Genomic DNA, 16427 nt, shown 5'->3' with positions numbered 1-16427 from the left:
ATATATATATATTCCTTTGAAATATACATACATATGTACATATATACACATATATGTATGCATGCATGTATATTTCAAAGAAATATATATAACTGTATGTATATATGTATGTATGTGTATGTATGTAATGTATGTATACTGTGTGTGTGTGTGTGTGTGTGTGTGTGTGTGTGTGTATCTGTGGACCTAAGGAGACCCAAAATGACTCCAATAATTAAATAATAATAATAATAATAATAATAATAATAATAATAATAATATAGAAAGTCCTTCCTCTTTACCTCCAATACCTTTTCATAGGGATGGATCAAACTTTGCTTTTCCCCACCTTCATTGCAGCCAAGGGAGAAGAAGCGGACCCAAACTCCAGTCCGAAATTCACTCCGGATTCATCTCCTCTCCGTCCGTTAGAAAACCAAATCTAAATTGAATCTCTTCCAGGAAACCTGGAGGGGGTCTTTCCTTCCCAAATGGACTCTAGATGGCAGTTTAATTTAGGTATTATATCCTTGGTTGGAGTTGGAAGGAGGCTTGGTGAGGGCTCCAAATGCTAGCTTCATTGCATATAATAATAATAATTATTATATAATATATTTATACATATAGTATATATATATAGTATATGAAATAAAGCTAGCATTTGGAGCCATCACCAAGCCTTCTTAGTTGGAGTTGGAAGGAAGTTTGGTGAGGGCTCCAAATGCTAGCTTTATTTCCTATATATTACATTATATTAATATAGATAGATAGATAGATAGATAGATAGATAGATCCATCCTTTGGAGCCCTCCCCAAGCCTCCTTGCAAGTCCAACCAAGGAAGGCACAAAGCGATAGCGAAGGGGGGGCTGTTTTAGGGATTAATCCTTTGGCTGAGAAGGCCAAGGGCTTTCTTTCCCAGCATAATTTAATTTCTTCCTCTTATAAATACTAAATGGAAATGCAAGGGGTTGGGTTTTATTTTATTCCCTTTTTTTTTCTTGCCTGTAGCAAGAAAAACCCTGGACATTTCCTTTACTCTCCCTTTTCTTTCTTTCTTTCTCTCTTTCTTTTTTCCTTTCCCCTTTGCAAGGCTTTTAAAGGCTGGAAAGTCCCAGGAAAGTGTTTTTGAATAGAGAAAGGGAATCAATCCAGCCCAATAATAATAATAATAACAACAACAACAACAACAACCATCATGTGTCATGCTACTATTCTACCCATTATTTATGCTGTCATTAATGGTTTCTTTTAAATTAATCAATTTTAATGGTGATGTGTTTAATTCTTATTTTTTAGGGGGGGATATTGTAATATTATATATACACTAAGTATTGTATGTTGGATGCTTTTAACTAAGTTGATTGTTTTTTTACAGGAATACAAATAAAATTAAAATTATTATTATTATTAAATAACATTTAAAATTAAACAAATTTAATAAAATAATAATAATAATAATATATTTCATCCCACCCTTTGTAATAATAACAATGTGAAATAAAATATTTAAAATAAAATTATTAAAATAATAACAATAATATATTTCATTCCAACCTTTTTAATAATAATAATAATATGAAATATATTATTATCATTATTATTATTTTAATAATTTTATTTTAAATATTTTATTTTGTTAAATAGCTTTAATTTGAAATACTATTTAATAATAATAATTTTAATAATAATAATAATAATAATAATAATAATAATGTTATTTGTATCCTGCTTTCCTGTCATAAAACAATCAAAGCGGCTAACATAGTTAAAATCATCCAACATACAATATAATAATATTGTATACAATATAATATAATAATATTGTATTTTTAATAATAATAATAATAATAATAATAATAATAATAATAGGGTGGAATGAAATAAAACATCCACGGAGGAGGGAAGGTTGTTTCTCCTCTTCTGTTTCTCCCCCTCCTTTTCCTCCTTTCCTCTCTTCTTCCTTTCCTTCCTTCCCTCTCTCTCAATCTCTCTCTCTCTCCATTATAATGAATTAATTCAACTTTATTTATCCCATTTTCTGGAGCTGACAGCCTGTTAATTCGAGTTGAAATTTCCTCTCGCCTCTCACTGCCTGACCCTTGGCCTCCAGACTGGCGTGTTGTAATAACCTGAATCTTTCAACAGAAGCCCTGATAATTGTTACCTTATTAGCATGCAAATTGTTTAATTAATATTATTATGGAGAAGCATACAATCCGTCCGTCACTTGACCTCCAGAGCAAGTCCCACCGAAGAGAAGAAGAGAAGAAGGAGGATGAGGATGAGGATGCTGAGGATGCTGAGGCTTTGGGTGCATTTCAATGGGGCACATTTCTGCCAAAAGAAAGGGAAAGGGGAAAGGAAAACATGATCATTTAAACAGGAGAGAAAGAAAAACAGACTTTTTGACCAAAAAGAAGGGGAGAAAATGATATATTATGATATCTCTCATGATGATGATGATGATGAGTCTTCCCCATGCTCCTCTTTTTTCCTTGGAGGAGGGCAGACATCCCAGATCTTTAGGGAGGAGGGGTAAATGAAATTATATATATATATATATATATATATATATATATATATATATATATATATATGTATATATATATATATATATATATATAAAGGGTTTTTCCCCTCCTTAAAAGGAAGGGGAACATAATACAATCCCCTCTTAAAGTGCTTGAGAAGAGCCTTTCATCTGGAAGAGAGGGTTACAAAAAGGAGCCCTTTCATCCAACCTTTTCCCTTGATAGCTCTTTCTATTACACTATACACACACACACACACACACACATACACACACGCATGTTATTTATTAATGTATATATTAATATATGTACCTGCAATATATATATTATGTGTTTGTATATGTAATATATATACACATGTATGTGCGTGTGAATATATACTCACACATATATTAATGTGTAGATATGTAATACTGTATATACATGCATGTGTGTGTGAATATACATATATATATATATATTCATGTGTAGATATGTTATATATATATATATAATTTGTAAAATATATACATGCGTTTGTATATATGTGTGTGTGTGTTATATACATATTCCTGTGTATATATGTAATATATATATGTATATGTGTGTGTGTGTGATATATATAAATGTAATACTGTATATATATGTGTCTGTGTGTATTTGTATGCATATTCATGTGTAAATGTGTAATATATAAATGTATATGTCCATATATATACACACACATATACATATACACACATACATCTCTGTACGCTCAGCGCCTGCCTAAGAAACACTTTCCTTTTGGAAAGAGAGAGTGTTCTTTCATTTCATTTCATCCTATTTAAAAACGTCGTCCTCGTTTATATTTATTCCATCTAATCGTCCTGATAATTGCATCGCTGCCTCGAAAAGGCAAGGATTGCGAAGAAGGCCCAGGATGATTGGGAGAAAGAAAGAAAGAAAGAGAGAGAGAAAGAAAGAAAGAGAGAAAGAGAGGGGGAGAGGGAAAGGCGAAGAAAGAGCGAAAGAGCGAAGGAAGGGGCGCTTGACACGAAGGGCCCTGGGAGACGTCGCGTTTAAATCCCTTTTTCTGCAGCGAGTGACATTGTCAGATGCTGCCTTTAATTAACTTGATAATAAGAGGAACCAGCCTCGCGCCCCGAACCCTCCTCCGCCCTCCTCCCGGCTGCCTCCATCCCTCCATCCTGCCTCCCTGCCTCCAACGCCACCCTCCGCACTCTCCGCTCCAGGCCAGCCTTAGAGATAGACATAGAGATACATACACACACACATAGATGTATGGCACACTCCTTCCCAAGGCTCCTCTTGGGCTGAGTTCCCAAGAGAGTTGGACTCCTTCCTTCACTTCCTCCTTCCTTCACTTCCTCCCTCCCTCTCTTCTTCCTCCTCTGCCCTTCCTTCTTCCTTCCTTCCTTCCTTCCTCTGTCCTTCCTTCCCCCTTCCCTCCTTTTCTTCCTTCTTTCCTTCATTCACTTCCTTCCTTCTTCCTCCCTCCCTAACTTCCTCCTCCCTACCTCCCTTCCTTCTTCACTCCCTCACTTCCTCCTTCCTTCCACTCTTCTTTCTTCTTCTGTCCTTCCTTGTTCCCTCCTTCCTTCCTGCTTACCCCCTTCCCTCCCTCCTTCTTTTCTTCCCCCTTCCTTCCCTCCTAGTCTCTCCCTCCCTCCCTCCTTCCTTCCTCCTTTCTAGAGCAGCGCTTCCCAAACTCTCCTGTCCTCCTACGCACTCCTTGGCTGAACATGGTTAAATGTTCTGGACTGTGGCTACCCAGAAGAGGGAGATGGACAGGCCTCAGCAATGGTCAAGGTTGACTCAAAGGCAGTGAAGAAGAAGAGGAAAGGTTCTTGCTGTTGTTCTTGTGTGCCTTCAAGTTGTCTCCAACTTATGGCGGCCCTATCATGGTGCTTTCTTGGCATGATTTGGTCAGAGGAGGTTTGCCATTGCCTTCCCCTGAAGAGGCTGAGAGAGTGTGACTTGCCGGAGGTCACCCACTTGGTTTCATGGACAAGCTAGGAATCGAACCCTGGTCTCCAGAGTCATGGTCCAGCACTCCAACCACTAGGTCACACTACCCCCCACAAGAGGACAGGTGGTTCTCTGTAAATATAATACATTATAGTTGGTGTTTTATACAGCACTGCAATTGAGACTGATTTATGATGTCAATAGTGTTGTTTTGCTGATAGTACTACTGTTACTATTAATACTATTATTGTGAAGTCCAAGGCTTTCATGGCCAGGACCCATAGTTTTTGGTGGGGTTTTGGGCTGAATGGGCATGTTCTAGAAGAGTCTATTCCTGATGTTTGGCATCTTCAGAGAAACTATGGCCTGTGACAGACTGCCAAAATAAAGCTGTTTTGGGTCTCTTTGGAGGTATGCTATTTAAATGATGCCTGGGTCCTAAGAGTCCGGAGGTCGCTTCAAAGCCAGACTCCATTCCTAAGCACTGGAGGGCAGCTTTGGTGCAGCTTCTGGATTCTTAGGATGCATGCATCATTTAAACAGCATACATCCAAAGAGACCTGAAGCAGCTTTAATTTGGAAGTCTGTAACAGGCCTATGATTGTCCTTAGTTTCAGAAATCCAGGTTCAGGCATAAAGCTCAGTAAGAAATCTGGGTTAAGGACCTGTCTCCAATGCTTAGGGTTGTGGTTCAGAGTGGCATCATGGACACAACTTGGGACTTGGAGAAGAAGCCAAAGAAAAGAAAAAGAAGCGATGAGCAACTGCAGAAAGAGTAGCTTCCAGACTAACCCAAGCCTCTCCCACCAAGGAACCTAGTTTACAACAATAAAAAGCCAGGGCCCAAAAGCCTCCCATGGATGGAAGGAAGGAAGGGCAGAAAGCTATTCTAAGGCAGGAGGGGCATTGCAATGAATTACCAGCCTGTCCAGCCCCATATATCTCCCTGTTTTTCCTTTTCAAGCTCTGTGGCTTTGACACTCCCATCTGCTTTGGAGATCAGTGTCGGGATGCAAAGAGCATCAAAGGTCAAAGTCTGCAGCCAGGAAGAAAAAAGTTGCCTCCTGCAGCCTTGGCTTCTTCACATACACTCCTATTTGTTTCTTTTTTAACAAAGACTACACTTCCATGGCCGGTGGGAGGATGCTGGGTATTGTGGTCCAATAAGGAAACTGTTTTGAGCTCTGTTGGGGATCCAGGTGGTTCCTATAAGGAGAGAAAGTGATGCAGAAAGGACCCAGAGGAGGCTTGTCTGGGTGTCTGCAAGGAAATGGATGTTGATGCTGGAGAAGAAAGAGTTCAAGGAGAGTGCTAGGGCTTTCAAGGAGAGAAGGATAAGGAGGTCACCATTCACCAGATTAGAGAAGGATGGTCCACATGTGCATTGGACTCTCTTGGAATTTGCCCTCAGTACGATGCTTGGCGCCACGTTAAGTGCTGTAGCTCTATCTAATGGATTCCTGGCATTTATCCTTTTGCAAAGTCTTTAGCTTTCTCTGCCAAAGAGTCCTGGCGCCTCACCGAACTACAAATTCCAGGATTCTGTAGGTTGGAGACATAGCGGTTAAAGCGGTGTCAAACTGAATTATGTCAACAGCACAGATATGTACATCTTGGAGGCTAGGAAACAAGTGTGTGAACAGTCAACAGTTAAAAAGTACGGCTTCGGAGAGGGATAGGAGGACCCAGGCTTGGTCTATGGAGCTCAGTATGCTTTGGACCATTTCCTTGAGCCAGACTTTACTTATGGCTGTGCAACCTTCCTCAAGGGACGAGGATCAAAAATGAGGGAGTCGCCTCTCTCTATCCCTCTGTCTTCCCTGTTTTGTTGTTGCAGGTCAATAGCCAAATTGGCAACCATCATTGCATCTGATGGTGGTGAGTTCCACAGTTTGACCATGCAAGGCGTGAAGAAATCCTCCCTAGGGTGCATCTACACTGTAAAAATAAAGCAGTTTGACACCACTTTGAGTGTTGCAGCTCCATCTTATGGAATCCCGGAATTTGTAGCTTTGCAAGGCCTTTAGCCTTCTCTGCCAAAGAATGGAGGAGCCTCAGAAAACGACACATTTGAGGTGTTTGTAGGATGCAGCCATGGTGTCAAACTGCATTATTTCTACAGTGTAGAGATGCACCCCTGGAAACCTCTGGCCATCCTGGGCCTAGACCAGGGGTAGGCAACCTGCAGCCCGCGGGCCGGATGCGGCCCGGCAAGGCCTTGGGACCGGCCCCAGCCCGGTCCTGCCGCCAATTGCCGCCGGAGCCTTTGGCCTCTCGCGTGAGGGCATGGGGCCTTTGGCCTATCAGGAGGAGGCGGGCAAGGGGAGGCAAGTGGGGGCAATTGTCTATAGAAGCCTCCAAAACATGCATTTATATTAACATTTTTTAAAAAATCAGCAATTTTTTTTGCGTGTCCTCCATTTTTAAAAAAGTGTCCTCCATTTGAAAATTTTGTCCCACATTTGTCCCGGTTTATTTATTTATTTATTTATTTTTAAAAAATTATTTAATTATTTATTTTTTGGCTTCGGCCCCCCAGTTGTCTGAGGGACAGCAACCCGGCCCCCGGATCAAAAAGGTTGCCTACCCCTGGCCTAGACTCTTGCTTTTTGGACAAACGTCACGCAACACAAAGAACAACAGAGTTTTAAAAACCACCAGGGCAGAGTTTTGCAAACCAGATTTTGCATATCCCGCATGCACCCACGCAGCCGCATGAATGATTGTGAATGGAGGGGAGGGCAAGAGGTTATATTCCGACTTGAGGAACATGTTGTAAAAGAATACAGCATTGTCTATGCAGCCTCCTCCTCCTCCGCACAGGGAGAGAACAATGCGCCTGCTGCAACCGCTTTAATCTCACTTCTCCGAAAACACCACACAAACACCTTTGAAAGAGTGTGGATTCATTAAACCACCCCAAATCCTGTGGAAGCGCCCCAAGAGGGAGGCAGCCAGGTCTTTTGAAGGTGTGCGCGCAATCTCTGCAATGGCAGCTCATGGCCTCTGTAGCAGTGGGATGGCTGGGTAGGTTTGCTCTTGGTTTGAACTTTGAAGGAGATACCCCAAGTGCTGAAGCTTTTGGGGAGGTAGGCTCCAGGCTAAAACCCAGAGCAGATAGACCGGTCCCATGGACTTAGGGGTTAGGTTCCCCCTCCATCTCTCTCAAACAGTAGAAATCAGGGCCAGGAACTAGGCCAAATCACAGGAACCCCCAAACAGATGATGATGGTGGTGGTGGTGATGATGAGAGCCAGCCCTCCACGTTTGCAGCTTTGACTATTATGGACTTGATCATTGACAGATTTGATTGTGTTCTCTCTAGCAATCTCTAGGTCCTCCAGAGCAACTCTATGGTCAACATCCAGCAGATGCTGGACCTTGGATTTTGCCTCTTGGAGCATCCCTGGCCAACTTTATCTTGCCCTGGACCAGTTAAAGCCTGGCCTCTCATTGGACATGGATCCTTCTTCTTGTAGCTTACCGGACTCTCTAGTCGGAGGGTTTGTTGGTTGTTGCTTTTGGTTTTAATCTTAGCTTTGTTTCCTGGCCCCTTGGCTTTTGTGGGATGGCTGGCTTGGTGTGATGTTGGGAACTTTGCCTCTGGCCTCTTTGACCTCTGTTCCTGGAACTGGCCTGGTTCTCCAAAGCATCTGCTCTGCTCTTAAGATGCTGGGTCTCCTGCTGGGACTCAGCACCTCGGACAGTTCATTTAAACACTAGCCTAAACCCTGGAGTAAATCCACTTCTGCACTGACACCTATAATACTCTTTCTTGTATCGCTTCATATTCAAAAACCTTCTCATACCTCCTACCCTTCTTTCCTTCTTATACACTTCTCATCTATTCTTCTACCTTCTAGTTCCATCTCTTTCTTCTCCTCCTTCCTTCTTACTTTCCTTCCTTCACTTACTCAAACCTTCATTCGCTTCCCAAAACTTCACTTCACAGTACTCTACTATTCATACCTTGACTTCAGCATAAAGTTGTTTGGGCATGGGACTATTAATTTTGGAGACCAGGGTTCGATTCTTCACTCGGCCATGGAAACCCATTGAGCGACCCCAGACAAATCACACTCTCTTGGCCCCGGAAAACCCTGTGATAGGCCTGAGGGGTGTCATAAGTTGGAGACAACTTGAAGGCACACAACAACAACAACAACAGAATCCAGATCAAGGGAAGGTCTTTGGTCAAACCTTACCTGGAATACTGTGTCCAGTTCTGAGCACCAAAGATATCCATAAGCGGAACCATGTCCAGAGGAGGTCAACCAAAAAGGTCTGGAACCAAGGAACCAAGGAACATGTGAAGGTTCTGGGTATGTTTAGCTTGAAGAAGAGAAGATTGAGAAGTGACATGATGGTGGTCTTTAAATATTGGAAGGGGTGCCATGTAGAGCATGGAGCAAGCTTACTTTCTGCTTCTCCACAGGCCCTGTTGATTTTTAGGGCACTGAAGCCTTTGCTTCACTGTTTTCACCTGGATACAGATTCATTTTTGGAAAATAAATAAATAAGAGTGTGTTTCTCTTTCTTTTATTCCACTCTGTGAAGCTGATCGGGTTCAAGATGACACAAAACTGCAGTCAGTCTTTTGTGATTCATTGACCCCTGGAACATATTGGAGCAAGATTTGGAGGATGGGTGATAGCTTAGATTTGGTTAAATCCAATCTATTGGTAGATTTGGGGATGCACTATTTCTGTCTCCCAGTTTTTCAACAATGACAGAGACACAATGACACTCCCAATCTTTCCTCACCAATACACACACACACACAAACACATATATATGCGCCCCTGAAATTAAGAAAGATGGACACTGGGGTTAACCAAGAGTGGGTTTTTGTTTGGATGGACTGCGAGCTCAGTTTAGTTCCAGTAATTGAAACCAATTCCTACGTTCAGAATGATTTAATGCTAAATTACAGTTTCCAGAAGGGTTGCTGTGTTAGTCTATTGTGCTTAATTCTAAGTGCATGTCTTTTGCACCAGACTGTAGCTGATTGATATTGGGTTTCTGTTTTGTTTTGTTTGAAGAAGGGGAACCTTGCAACCTCCAATCTGTCCAGCTTTGGCTCAGAAGAGTTTGCAGAAGGCAGGAGAAAACAAGCGTCAACAACACCTAGAAATGGAGATTCAATATTTCTGGGGAAAGGAAACAACTGTGATTCCAGTGACGATAGGTGCCCTGAGTGCCATTCTGATAAACCATCTGAATAAAATCTCCATAGATAGGATCTATGACGGCACAACGACAACAAATTGTGCTACTAGTAACAGACCGCATCATCCAATGATATCTCCCTGAGTCATAGGTTCTTGGACGAAATCTGAATCGCTAATGGTCCAAAACACCAGCTGGTAATGCCTACTAGACTGTGAAGCTGAGATAACAACACCAACAAACTGAAGTGACTCTGGAGAGCAGGATTCAAAGATATAGCCGTGTTTGTCTGTAGAATCAGTATGCAGAGAAATCTTGCAGCACCTTTGGGACTCAGCAAAAGAAAGAAGTGTGCAGCATGCGCTTCCATAGACTTAAGTCTATTTCCTTTCGTGGAGTGGAGGGTTCAATTCCCAACTCAGCCATGAAACCCATTGAGTGACCTTAGGCAAATCTCTTCCAGTTCTATGATTCTACGATTCTATGTCCGCAGGGGAAGGCAATGGCAAACCTCTGAATAAATCTTGCCAAGGAAACCCCATCATAGTATTGCCTTAGGGTTGCTGTAAGTCAGAAATGACTTGAAGGCACACAGCACCCACACAATGTTTTGCTGCCCTGCCAAGGCACCCAAACTACAGCCATCTCACTCTGTCTAACTACTATTAATTCTATGGAGCCTTCAGATGCAGGGTGAGTCTACCACCAGATAGAAAATGATAGGGGCAAAGAGGGAAGGCCACCTTTCTGGAGCACTGAGTACTGGTTTCCACTGCATTGAGGTACTTGAGCTCTTGTTCTTCGGAGGAGACATAGGTGTCCCAGGTACCACAATATCAGAGAACACATGCTTCCAAGGATGGCTTGCCTCTTGCTCAGAGATGGACAACCTTGTCTCCCTTTCTCTTCACATTGGGATGCTTAAAATGCAAAATTTGGAGTTTTCTTCCACCTTTTTGCTCACTCTGGGATCAGTTGTTGTTGTTGCGTGCCTTGAAGTCATGCTTTCTGACTTATGGCGACCCTAACGTGAGCCTATCCTAGGGTTTTCTTGGCAAATTTCTTCAGAGCAGGGTTTGCAATTGCCATACACTCTGAGTCTGACCTTGGGGTCATCCAATGGGTTTATATGGCCAAGCCAGGATTTGCACCCTGACCTCCAGAATCCTGGTCCAACGCTCAAACCATTACAACACTATGCTGGGACTTTTCTGGTTAGCTCTTATCCTCCCATGTTGGGCGTTCTGGTGACTTATTTGTTGATTTTGGGGTGTCATGGACTGGCACTGTATCTGTGCCCATTGGCTACCAAGCTTTCCTGGGAATGCCAGAGACCCAGAACCGACGGCTGGAGAACCAACACTTGTCTGCAGACCACAACTTTGAGCAGCACTGTTTTAGGCCACAAGCCTAAACAGGTCACCCAACACTTGCCAAATTGCAAGTCCCAGCATTCTTCGCCATTTCTTACAATGACCAGGGCAGTCAGGAGCAGGAATCCAGCATCTGTTGCATAATGGTTTGACTGTTGGAGTAGGACTCTGGAGACCACTTGAACTGCCATGGCTGCATCTACACTGCAGAAATAGTGCAGTTTGACACCACTTTAACTGCTCCATGGCTCCATTTTAAAAGAATCCTGGGATTTTGTTTTTTTATGTCAGGTGCTGTGGTTCCCAAATTTTGGTCCTCCAGATGTTTTGGACTTCAGCTTCCATAATTCCCAACTATTGGCCAAGCTGGCTAGGGCTTCCAAGAGCTAAGTCCAAAACCTCTGGAAGACCAAAGTTTGGGAATCACTCCAGCCCTCTTTGGCAGAGAAGGAGAAAGGCCTTGCAAAACTGCAAATCCCAGGATCCCATAGCACTTGAGAGTGGTGCAGTGATGGTGCTCCAGATGTTTTGGACTTCAGCTCCCCGAATTCACAAGCTGGCTGGGGCTTCTGGGAGTTGAAGTCCAAAACACCTGGAAGACCAAAGTTTGGGAATCACATTAGGGCGATGCACCAAGAAGGAGAAAGATCTTGCAAAACTACAAATCCTAGGAGCCCATAGGACATAAAAGTGGTGCCAACATGCGATTCCCAAACTTTGTTCCTCCAGATGTTTTGACCTTTGGCTCCCAGCATTCCTGACGTTTGGCCAAGCTGGCTGGGGCTTCTGGGAGTTGGAGTCCAAAACCCCTGGAAGGCCAAAGTTTGGGAATCAGTGAGTCTCTTTGGCAGAGAAGGAGAAAGACCCTTGATCCCATAGCACTTGAAAATGGCACTAACATGGGATCCCCAAACTTTGGTCCTCCAGATGTTTTGGCCTTCATCTCCCAGCATCCCTAACTCTTGGCCAAGCTGCCTGGGGCTTCTGGGAGTTGGAGTCCAAAACACCTGGAAGACCAAAGTTTAGGAAGCATTGATCGATGGAGAGGGAGACCACATGGCCGCTTCTGGCAGGAACCAATAGGGAGAGGCCACGCCCCTCCACCTCCATATATGGTCATGGCGCACACCTGACATTGACACGTGTTTTGCGCCTCGTGCAAATCGCGCCTCTTTTCCTCTTTTCGCCTGATATTCTTGCTTTTCGGACACTTCTTTCCTTCTTTGGAGGGCAAACCCTTCTGGATTGATCCTTCCGTTTCATTTTGTCCTCTTAAAAAAGCCTAATATGCTTCTTGTTTTGCCCTTAGGGCCCAGTTTGGGATTTCTAGAGCGGCAGGTGTCCTCCTTGCCGCCGCCCCCCAATAAATTCCCCCATAAAACCCCCATAAAAACCGCCCATCCAACACTGATGTCAATATTACTTTAAATTACACAAAATCAAATTTATTTTTTAATTAGCAAATTAATAGGCGGCAGTTGAGGGTTTTAATTACTCAATTAACTTCACGCAAGTTAATTTTTAACTATCTAAATTAACTCGCACATTACTCGATTTGCTGATAATTACAGAATTAAATCTAAATTAATTGTCGGAGGTGGTTTTGATCCGCTGGCGGAAAGGAAAGGAAAGGCGGCGCCAATTAAAAAAGTAAAGGGGTTTTTTGGGGGGTTGTTGATGTTTTCCAGAAAGCTCCCCCCCAAAAAGAAAAATGAATTAGGAACCTTCTTTGATCGAAAGATGTAGAAAAGGAAAGAGAAGAGAAGACAAGAGGATAGAAAACTCCAATGAACCTTAAAAAAGAAAGGAAGGAACCAGTGAGGAAAGGAGGGGGGAGAAGAGGACATTAAAATAAAAATATGAAGTCTCCTTAATCCGACAATTAAAAAAAAAAGAGAGAGAGAAAACTTCATATAATTATCTATAATTGTAATTCGGTCAAAGATGGGAAGGAAAAAAAAGAAAAGAAGGGAGGAAAAGAAAAGGAAGGAGGGAGGCGAGAAGCGACCGAAGGAGGGAGGCGATTGATTTGGAGTTTTTAATTCACTTCAGGCCTGATAGAAAATATATATATATATATGAATTAAAATAAAGTAATTCTCTTCAAATTACCTCCTTCAATCCTGACATAGTAATGCCCTTCAAAAAAAAAGATCTTCAAACTTTCCCCCGCCTTTCCTTTTTTCTCGCCTTTTCTCCTGCATTAAAAAAGAAGAAGAAAAATGATGATTATTAATATATATATATATAGACTTGAATCTGAAATGAGGACAGTCTTCTTTTCTCTCCTCCTTGCCTATTTTATCCCCCTCTTTCGCTCCGCTCCGCTCTCCGCCGCCTTAATAATAATAACCCCAAAAACTTCCATCAGAATAATAATTTCATTTCAATTAAAACTGACTTATCACCTTTGCTAAAACGTGCTTAATATGCCGAAAATTATCAATGCTTGAAGGAGCCCAAATCAGAAGGCCTAATTGTAATCTGCAAATCGGAGGTGCTTGTCTGCCCTGAGCCCAGAGACTTCGCAGAGAGAGAGAGAGAGAGAGGGAAGGAGGGAATGAAGGAGGCAATGAAGGAGGAGGAGGAGGAGGCAGCGCAGCAGCCAGAGAACTAATTTGCTCCAGTCCCAGGGGAAATCCGCTCAACAGATTAACATTTGCAAAATAGAGTAATGATATAATTTGAGGAATGGTGACGCCAATTTGCCCAGCGCTGCCTCCGGTTTCACAGCAGCAAGCAGCACAGCAGCAGATTTGCATTCCCTCCACCACTCGCAAGGAATGGACAAAAATTAATATATAATATTTATATAGATATTATATGCCCTAACCCCCCCTCGTCGTTTAAGCATAACTCAGAATGGCTTCTTCTGCTTTTAATAAATATGATATTTATTTATGGTATATGGGTGGGGTCAAGAGATAATATATAAAAAAACAATAGCTCCTCGGTAATCCAGCTCCATTTGATGGTTTCCCGTGTTTAGGTGTATTAGATACACACAACACGTTAGATGGTGTGTGGTGTGGTGTAAGTAATGAATATATATATAGATATGATATATATCTGCTCTCTAATCACAGCTCCATTTGAGGGTTTCCCTTTTTAGTGTATTATATATAATAATATATTAATACACACACAAACGTATAAATATATTGTGTGTGTGTGTGTGTTATTATATATATAGATATATAATAATACCTTCTCTCTTAATCACAGCTCCTTTTGATGGGGTGCCCTTTTTATGTGTATTATATATTATATATATATAAAACACACACGTATATATTATGTGTGTGTGTGTTGTTGTATAGATAGATAGAATTCCTTCTTTTAAGCACGAGCTCCATTTGGATGGGTTTCCTTTTTAGTGTGTGTTAGTAGGCACACACACACACACACACAAGACGTGTGTGTGTGTGTGTATATATAGAAGTATATGTGATATCTATGATATTATATATTGTGTGTGTGTGTGTGGTAGCCGTCTCTGGTTAAGCAAGCGCCATTTGATGGGTTCTTATTTTTTTATAAAAAGATTATATATATATCTATTTAGATATATATATAGTATATCATTCGCTCGTTCTTTCTGTTAATCCAGCCCATTTTGATAGGTTCTGCCCTTGTGGTGTGTGTGTTATGTATATATATATAGAGAATATAGTGTATATATATATATAATATATCTATAGAGTTAATCTCGTCTCTGGTAATCACAGCTCGATTTGTTGGTCGTTTCTTTTTAAAAATATATATATATCTATAATATATAATCTTTCCTATCGTAACCAAGCTCAATTTTCATGGGTTTATGCTCTCTTTAAATATATCTGTCGGTCTATCTATCCTAGCTATCTATCTTCTATATATCCCCTTCTCCTTCAATTGATAGGCTTCTGCTTTCCGTAAATACTTAAATTTTTATATATGAGAGTCTGAGTGTGTGTGGTGTGTGTGTGTGTTAATCACAGCTCCATTTGATGGGCGTATATATGGGATATATATGGGATATATATATCCCCTTCTCTCTCCTCCTTTTTATATACTATTATTTCTCTCTCTCTCTTTTTCTCTCTCTCTTTCTTTTTTTGCAGTTGGACTTCTTCCTTATGAGCCAAACTCCCATTTAGTAATTTAATATAATGAGAGAAAGAGAGAGAAATTTATTTGGGGAGGGGGTGATGTAACCCCCCCAAAATGGCAAGACAGCTTCCCATTTTATTCGGAAACACCTTCAGAGTACATAAAATATATATTGGTGGGGCTGTTGAAGAATGAAAAGGGACAGAGGAAAAAAGAAAGAGAGAAAGAGAAAGAAAGAGGGAGAGAGAAAGATTTGAATTGGAAATCAGTTTAATTTCTATGCTGCTAAAAATTGCTGTGAATCCCTTATTGAGGACCGAAGAAAGCCAAAGGCCTGGTGATTTTAATCCAAATTTCATCACTTTTTCATGCCATCATGCTCTTTCTTTCTTTCTTTCTTTCTTTCTTTCATCTCAGCCTCCCAACAAACCCATTTCTTCCAAAACAGTCCAAAAGAAAAGCACTCTTTTATTCATTCTTCTATTTCTGCCTATAAACAACTTGAGGCTTTACATTATTTTTGTTCTCCTTCATCCTTTCTTCTTCATTTTTTCCTTCCCCTTCTTAAGTTTTCCTCTATTTCTTTACACTGGTTATTAGGGAGGCCTCTTAAGGCCACCTTGGATCTGCATCTGCACTGCAGAAATAATCCAGTTTGAGACCACTTTAACTGTCCTGCCTTAATGTTATGGAACTGTATTGCAGTGAGACACTTTGCCTTCTCTGGTGCCAAGACAAACTACAGCTCCCAGAATCCCCTAGCATGGAGCCATGGCAGTGGCAAGTGGTATCAAACTGGGTTATTTCTCCAGTGTGGATGCAGCTGTCTACTTGGAAGCAAATCCTTAGGGCCCAGCTTTGGTCCAAAACACACATTGCAGAAATAATCCACTTTGAGACTGCTTTAACTGCCCTGGGTCAATGCTAGGGAATCCTGGGAACTGTAGTTTGATGGGACATGAGTCAGAGAGCAATGGAGCTGCGACAATCACGTTTTTCCTGGACTCCCCACATTTCTTGCCTTGCAAGCAGTCAATGCTTCTAATGGAGCATCCAGAAATGAAGAGTTGCAAGACTAAACCCTCATAAAGCTTTCTAGCCAACTTGGAAATCTGGCATTGAGAGCTTAGGAGGAGATTTTGGAATACAAGGCCCAGAGTGCCTTTGCTGGAGGGGGGATTCTGGGAGCTGCAGTCCAAAATAAATGAAATGAGGGGAACTTTCCCCATTCCCTGAGAAGGAGACTAGGCAGCAGCATGATGATCAAGGCATCTTGCAGCAGCAGCAGCACCTCTGAGACTATCTGAGAGGAAGAAGTTGGGAGCAGGAGA

The 16427-nt window shown here is 41.6% G+C and overlaps 1 long non-coding RNA gene across 2 annotated transcripts in view; it reads right to left on the bottom strand.

Moving 5' to 3' along the window:
- Positions 1-1865: 1865 nt before the first annotated feature.
- The window catches only part of LOC121937483, a 35017-nt gene continuing 20455 nt past the window's right edge, over positions 1866-16427 (bottom strand). For both annotated transcript variants that reach the window (XR_006105144.1, XR_006105145.1), the window contains exons 2-4: positions 13117-13202; positions 8668-8794; positions 1866-2315 (exon numbers count right to left, since the gene is read on the bottom strand). This is a non-coding gene — a long non-coding RNA (uncharacterized LOC121937483). The remainder of the gene's footprint in view (positions 2316-8667; positions 8795-13116; positions 13203-16427) is intronic.

Source organism: Sceloporus undulatus, chromosome 8, assembly GCF_019175285.1.
Source record: "Sceloporus undulatus isolate JIND9_A2432 ecotype Alabama chromosome 8, SceUnd_v1.1, whole genome shotgun sequence".
NCBI lineage: Eukaryota > Metazoa > Chordata > Lepidosauria > Squamata > Phrynosomatidae > Sceloporus > Sceloporus undulatus.
The sequence above is the reverse complement of the archived record's forward strand: the minus strand, read 5'-3'. Positions and strand labels throughout refer to the sequence as shown.